Here is a 7,473-nt window from a genome sequence, read left to right on the forward strand (position 1 = left end):
AGGTGGACTATTGTGATGACGTGTTGAAATTATTAGTGTGCTTAAACGTAGTATTATGTGTAGGTAAAAATGCTAGATGTGTAAGCATTGATTTTAGTATGCGTAAAAAGAAATTTAAATGTGTTGGTAAAAATATATTTATGTTTGGACAATAGACACCATATATGTAGGTAATAATAATCTTCAAATACATACAAAGAAACACAAAAGCGATATAGAAGCATGTGTGACCAAATTATCTTTATTCATTAAAAATGTTGACACATCATAGTTCAAACTCATAGCTTTTTCACTGTGTCACTTTGAGATTGTCCTGATGTGCTTAGTGGAGGAGGCATGATATTAGTCGCAGTCAGAGTTTGTTTCATAATTGCATATTTACATTTCAGTGTTTTAAATCATCACTAGTTTGTCGTAAGTAGGACGTTTTTATTTCTTGTTGGTACACTTTATGTGGACGCGACTTGGTTCGGTTCGACTCAGTTCAGTTCGACTCGGTTAGGCTCGGCTCAAGCATGATGTCAGGACATTCCTCCGTCGTGCGCCCCAGAATTCGACACACGAAACACGAAGAGCCACGAACCAGCAACATCATGACATCACCATGACATCACCATGATGATGTCATGACATTTGACCAAAATGCATGCAACAATGAAACCTAATAAATTTGCAAGGCTGTACATGTAAATTGTATGATTTCTGGGCCTTTTGCCTTGTTGGGCCTGAATCCAACACAAAGAATCAGTCCAATGGCATCTTGACGAAACACCTGAAGATGATCTTGACGAAAGACCTGCAATTCCTGCATGGCGAAACTCCTACATGTTTCGTCATCATGGTCTTTCATCATGATGTTTCGTCGGCTCAATGAGCGTTACGTCGGCTGCTTGCTGTTTCGTCGAGGATTTTCGTCGGACATGATGTTTCTTCGTCTATGTCCCTATATAAACATCAACACTGAAGACAGAATGTGTGAGAGACACAGAAGAGAGAACAAAGAACTGAGAGCATATCAGAGAGTTTGTGAGAGTTTCTTGTTTAGATCTTGTAACTAAACTCTACTGAATCAATATATTGAGCTTTAAACGTTGAACCTTTGTTTTATATTGTGTCTCGATCTCGGTTTGGCTTGCCGGTTGGATTCCGCACAACCGGTCTTGTTTATAAAACAAGGATTAGGTTACTAGATCCTCCGCTAGTGGACCTACAAGTGGTATCAGAGCCTTGGCTCTTCTCCTTGTTAAAACCGAGTTGTTTTCAGAATTTGTTCTCAAGTTTGAGCTCTTAAAATCATATTTTTTTTTGAAAAATCAGTTAGAAATCTTAAAAAACTTGGTGTTTTTGCTGATTAGTTCATACAAAACCTTGTTAAATCTCATTTATATATGTTGTGTCAAGGTTTTTATTGAAGTTTTTTTGCAAAAATTGTGTTCGAAAATTTTTCGGTTTGCCGGAAAACTCATATTATTCACCGGAAAACTCATAAACTCATCGGTGTTCTTGTGATCTTCATAATTTCTGGGTTTTGAGTTCATTGCTTGGTCATTTGAATATTATAAAAAATATTGTTTTGTTTGAAAAAGTTGGTAAACAAAAGGGGATGGTGTTCTGACATTCGCCGAAAGTATATGGTATGGATGGTTGAAATGTTTGTTTACCTACTGACCATAATTAACTTTGATTAAAATATTTGCTTCTCAAACTTTGTTTTCACAAGTACCAATTGGACTTTAAAATTCCAACTGTTCGTGGACTTGCATTCTTCTTGGGCCAGTATCATTATCCTTCAAAGAAGTATTATTAGTGGACTAAGAATAAAAGTTGGGCCTGGTAATTCGTGGACATCTGATTTGGGCTTGGTTTAAGACTATCATTGGTGGGCTTTATTAATTGTTTCATTCTTTGTGAACTTGTATTAACAATAGTCTTCGTGGGCCTTAACAATTTTCGTGGGCCATTTAATAAAATTCAACAAAGATTGTTCGTTGGGCAAGTATTAAAGACCATAATCTTCGTGGACCTAGTCTTTTCACAGTAGCATCACAGTTGGTTCACGGTTGATTATTTTCAGTTCATCATGAGTACACACCTTTGGGGTCAAGCAATCTTAGGATCTCAATCTTCAAATGATCCTTCTCATCAAAGTAAACCAAAAATGGCAGCAGATATGTATGGTCGTTGGATTCCAGATTCAAATACGGAGAGCAAGTATAGAAGCACGGGTTTATCGCCATCATGGGCCGAATCTCCCGCACCGCATCTAATACGGAGAGCAAGTATAGAAGCACGGGTTTATCGCCATCATGGGCCGAATCTTCCGCACCCGCATCTTCGTCTATTCCATCCAAGCGAATAAAATTACGGCAAATAAGTGGGCATTGGTTACTAACCAAATACACAAACCAAAAATGGAAAGAAATATGTATGGTGAACCAATACCAGTTGCCTCAGAGCAAAGCTATCGGTCTACTAGAGTATCATCATTTCTTGATCCAAACTACAATGGTCAAACAAAAACGGCGTTTTATGCCAAAATTGTCAAAGATGCTAACAAAGGTGAATCCTCGGGAAATGATGATAGTTCTGAACATGACAGTAGCTTAGTTGAAGATGGTACAAGTTCAAGTTCAAGCGAGGATGGATCAGAATATGAATCAACAAGGGAGGTTGTTGATTCTGAGGCAAATGAGTCAATATCTGGGAGTGAATCCAATCAAGTATGTGTCAATGAACCAAGTTCGGATAGGTGTGATAGTTGTGTTAAATTAAGTGCTAAATTGTCTGATTTGCAAAGCAGATATGACGATTTGCAAAGCAAGTATGACGTGACATTTATCCACAATCAAGGTTTGATCGTGGATCTTTCCAAACGCAAAGAGGCTAACTTGTTTTATGAAAACCATGAAAAAGAGTTTAAAACGGTGATTGAAAATTTAAGAGGAGATAAAACCGAGATAACAAAAATGGTTTCAAGAAAACAAACTGACATAAACTGTTATATCAATCGTCTCGAGGTCATGCAAAAAGAGTTAGCCTGTGTAAAGTGTGAAAGTGAGGCGATCCAGCTTAAGCTAAATAGTTATTTAAACTCTAGTTATGTGTTGGATCACATCATCGATGTTCAGAAAGAGAAAAAGGATGTCACGTGCATTGGATATAAAAAATGTCCACCACCGGTTAGACACAATTATGACGCAATGCCTGATGAGGAAAATAGAACTCATTTTGCACCATCTGTTCCTTTAGACATTGAGGAATTTGCTACCGGACTTGGATACAAAACGGAAGTATCATCAGATTCGGATGTTTCAACAGTTACAAGTGTGTCAACTGCTGAACAAAATCAGGATCCTCCAGTCATTGTTGAGGATGCCGATTCTTCAGATGATGAATCCGATGATACTGACTCAGCATAGTCTGATGCGGTAATCAAAGACGAGGACATACCTCTCGAGAATCATATTTTATGTGATCCTCCCGCAAAACCTGCTAAGACTGTTATGGTTGAGTCCACGTCTGCGCAAGAGTCTGAGAGTTGTGAAAGCGTGAATTTGCTTTACACGTTGATTGGATCTAATAAAATATATTCAGACAAGGATTTCCCAATCAAGAATGTTAATCAATCCTTGATTTATAAAGTTTTTGAAGATTCTACCAGTAAGTTTTTGGGAAAGTCGAGCCCAAGAGTTGTAGTAACTCAGTGTGCTCCTATCCCAAAATCCGAAGTTAGAAAGAAATATGGGAATCAAAAATTGCAACCACAACACAATCAACGAAAGCAAGGTCACATTCACCAAGGAAAGGGAAAAGGCAAACAAAGCCAAAACAAGAAGAAGGTTCAGAAGGTGAACTTTGTGAAATCCCAAGGGATGGATAAAATTGAATCTTTTGAAAACAAATCCAACACAGATTTTGTTATGCAAAAGAAAATTTTGAAAAAAAACAGTCAAAACAACTACACACAACACAAAAATTGTTGTGATGTAGGACCAAGTACCTCTAGATCACGAAGTTCATCATCAAGCTTTTACAATTATGATACTCCAAGGTTAGTTGAGCGGAGATCATGTTTTGAATGCAGTGAGTACCGGCACATTGTTAGAAATTGTCCATATCTCAGTAAGGGAAAGGCAAAAGTTGATGCCCCCATGGTAACAGTTACCATAAAAGATCTGTTTCACCAAGACATGACCCTCGTCTTGTTAAACAACGAGAAAAGAAATAGAAAAAGCAACAAAGAAAAGAAGTTGAAAAGGCTTTAAAACCAGAGGTTGTCCAAACGCAGTCTGTTAAATCAGATGTTAAAAATGAAAAACAAAACAGATTTGAAAACCAAAATCAGAAACTGTTTCAGGGGGAGCTACATCAATGCCGAATCATCGGGAAATGGATGTCATAATTCTCGATGATGACGGACGACCCAAGTCTATGAAGGCTTGGGCCCCCCTCTCCAACTAATCTCTGAATGAGTGTGCAGGATGTTCTAGGAGGAACTATTGATAGTCTTAGGATTATTGATAGTGGAGCGTCCATGCACAAGATCGGCGACATAAGGCTCCGAAATATTGTTACGTCTCGGAGAATATTGTTGGCATTGATGGAGAGAAAGTAAAAGAAAAGAAGACAAAAATTCAGGTGAAGGAATGATGGTGAAAGAATGTGGTTGAATGAAGTTGAAAAATTCGACAAGTTGAAAAATGTGCCAAAGTTTGGTTGTTATGGTTTTTGATCGGGTCGACAGGAAAGATTCCAATGAAAAGTACGAGCCTGCAGCACGTCTGAAGCCTTTTTAAAGACTCATGGATTTTTCTTCCACAAGAAGCTCAAAGTCCACAAGATGAACGTGTAGTGTACTTTTCTCCATGGTGTGGTTGAAGAAGAGGTGTACGTCGAACAGCCTCCAGGTTTTGAAGATCCTATTCACCCTGACCGGGTTTGGTTGCTCAACAAAGCTCTCTATGGTCTACATCAAGTACCACGAGCTTGGTATGCAACCTCATCTAATTATCTGCTGGAGAATGGATTTCGAAGAGGTCTTATCGATTGTACTTTTTTCATCAAAGAACAGGATGGAGATCTTCCACTGGTTCAGGTAGATGATATTATTTTTAGTTCTACTAACGATGTTTTGTGTAGGAACTTTGAGCGTGTTATGCAGGATAAATTCGAGATGAGCGCAATGGGGGAAATGAATTCTTTTTGGGCCTACAAGTTCAGCAAACTAAGTCTGGGATATTCATCCATCAGACTAAATATGTTGGTGACATCTTGAGCCGGTTCCAGATGCCTGACGCAACGCCCATGGGTACCCCACTGCAGCAAAATCATGGAGTTAATCCGGACTTGAAGGGTGAAGTTGTTAGCTCTTCATATTACCGCACGATGATTGGATCTCTTATGTACCTCACAGCATCAAGACCAGATATAATGTATCCAACGTGCCTGCTTGCCAGATATCAAGTTAACCCGAAGGCCTCACATCTTGCAGCTGTGAAAAGGATTTTTCGCTTTTTGAAGGGATGCCCAGACACCAGTCTATGGAACCCTAGGGATGATAGCTTTGACTTGATTGATTTTAGTGATTCTGATTTTGGCGGATGCAAAATCGACGGAAAATCCACAAATGGCTGGATGTCAGTTTTTAGGAAATCGCCTAGTCACATGGCAGTGCAAGAAGCAGACTTGTGTCGCTACATCAACATGCGAAGCTGAATACATTGCTGCCTCAAGTTGTTGATCCCAAGTCTTGTGGATCCAACAACAAATGCGCAATTACGGTTTTGAATTCCTAACTACAACTATTTTTGTTGATAATTCTGCTGCCTTACAGATCACTAGAAATCCTGTGCAGCATTCAAAGACCAAACACATCGAAATTAAGTATCACTTCATACGTGATTGCTTTGATAAAAGGCTATTCGATGTTGTTAAGGTCCACACCGATGACCAACGTGCCGACCTTTTTACCAAAGCATTTGACAAATCACAATTTGACTATTTACTAATGGTAAACGACATTAAGGTCAAACCAGAGTAAAACCAACATCAGAAAATCATTTTTGTAAATATTTGTTTGTGTTTTCTTAATTTCTCATACTTTTTGCATTTTAGGAGGAGTAAAAACGAAAAATAGAAAAAAATTAAAAAATTTTAAAAACCTAAAAACATCGAAAAATTTCAAAAACACAAAAACAATAGAAAAACAAAAATGAGTTTCGTGGCGAGCAAAAGAGAAAATGATAGTACATCAGTGGTCTGTCCAAACCTCTTTAAACCTTAAATGAAAAATGTTAAGCAGCTCTATATAAGATGTATCGGTAGGCTCACAATCATTTTAAAGTGTGCAGGGTGATATAAACTTAAATCAACTAAAGACTGTGTGGGAACCACTCATTGGCATATGGTCTTGGTACCGAAATTTCGTTTGATAGATTGCCGAGGTTCTGAGATATGTGGTTTTTATGCTGTTTATCATCTGGGTATCATGGTTGTTTCTTTTACCGAATAATAACGGAGACGAAGTCTAGATCTTCCATGATACCATACATGCGTGTACATATTGCATACGACCTTAATAAGTGATCAACAATCACATGTCACAGACTTGCTCCTGTGCCCTCATGCATCGAATATCAAGTTCCTCATCAGTAAGTGATTTTATCACATAGGGCTTGTATTCATCCAAATTAAGTCAGTATCTCACATTTTTTATATACGTTAAAAACAAATGATAAATGGTATACTCACCAGTAAGATGAACCCTCGTGCATACCTTGATACGGGAATGTGTCGTGTGTGGATGAACACCGGTCGGTAAGTATAAATCATACCTTAACGATCCAGCTTAAGCTAAATAGTTATTTAAACTCTAGTTATGTGTTGGATCACATCATCGATGTTCAGAAAGAGAAAAAGGATGTCACGTGCATTGGATATAAAAAATGTCCACCACCGGTTAGACACAATTATGACGCAATGCCTGATGAGGAAAATAGAACTCATTTTGCACCATCTGTTCCTTTAGACATTGAGGAATTTGCAACCGGACTTGGATACAAAACGGAAGTATCATCAGATTCGGATGTTTCAACAGTTACAAGTGTGTCAACTGCTGAACAGAATCAGGATCCTCCAGTCATTGTTGAGGATGCCGATTCTTCAGATGATGAATCCGATGATACTGAATCAGCACAGTCTGATGCGGTAATCAAAGACGAGGACATACCTCTCGAGAATCATATTTTATGTGATCCTCCCGCAAAACATGCTAAGACTGTTCTGGTTGAGTCCACGTCTGCGCAAGAGTCTGAGAGTTGTGAAAGCGTGAATTTGCTTTACACGTTGATTGGATCTAATAAAATATATTCAGACAAGGATTTCCCAATCAAGAATGTTAATCAATCCTTGATTTATAAAGTTTTTGAAGATTATACCAGTAAGTTTTTGGGAAAGTCGAGCCCAGGAGTTGTA

This window comes from Helianthus annuus, chromosome 7 (genome assembly GCF_002127325.2).
Source record: "Helianthus annuus cultivar XRQ/B chromosome 7, HanXRQr2.0-SUNRISE, whole genome shotgun sequence".
NCBI classification, from domain to species: domain Eukaryota; kingdom Viridiplantae; phylum Streptophyta; class Magnoliopsida; order Asterales; family Asteraceae; genus Helianthus; species Helianthus annuus.